This window comes from Penaeus monodon, chromosome 31 (genome assembly GCF_015228065.2).
Source record: "Penaeus monodon isolate SGIC_2016 chromosome 31, NSTDA_Pmon_1, whole genome shotgun sequence".
NCBI lineage: Eukaryota > Metazoa > Arthropoda > Malacostraca > Decapoda > Penaeidae > Penaeus > Penaeus monodon.
Window position 1 is genome coordinate 21,529,569 of NC_051416.1, and position 200 is coordinate 21,529,768.

Here is a 200-nt window from a genome sequence, read left to right on the forward strand (position 1 = left end):
CCACATGGGCCGCCCGCACCCGCACGAGATGCTCGGCCGGGGCCTCGCCAGCAGGAGGTCGGGCTCGTACCACCACCTGGCGCAGCTCCGCCAGGACGGCCCCAGCTGGCGGCCGCACCACTACTCGGTGGACAACCTGGCGGACGCGCAGGCGCTGCCCTCCGACCACACCTACTCCGGCCCCGCCGTCACCGGAGGGC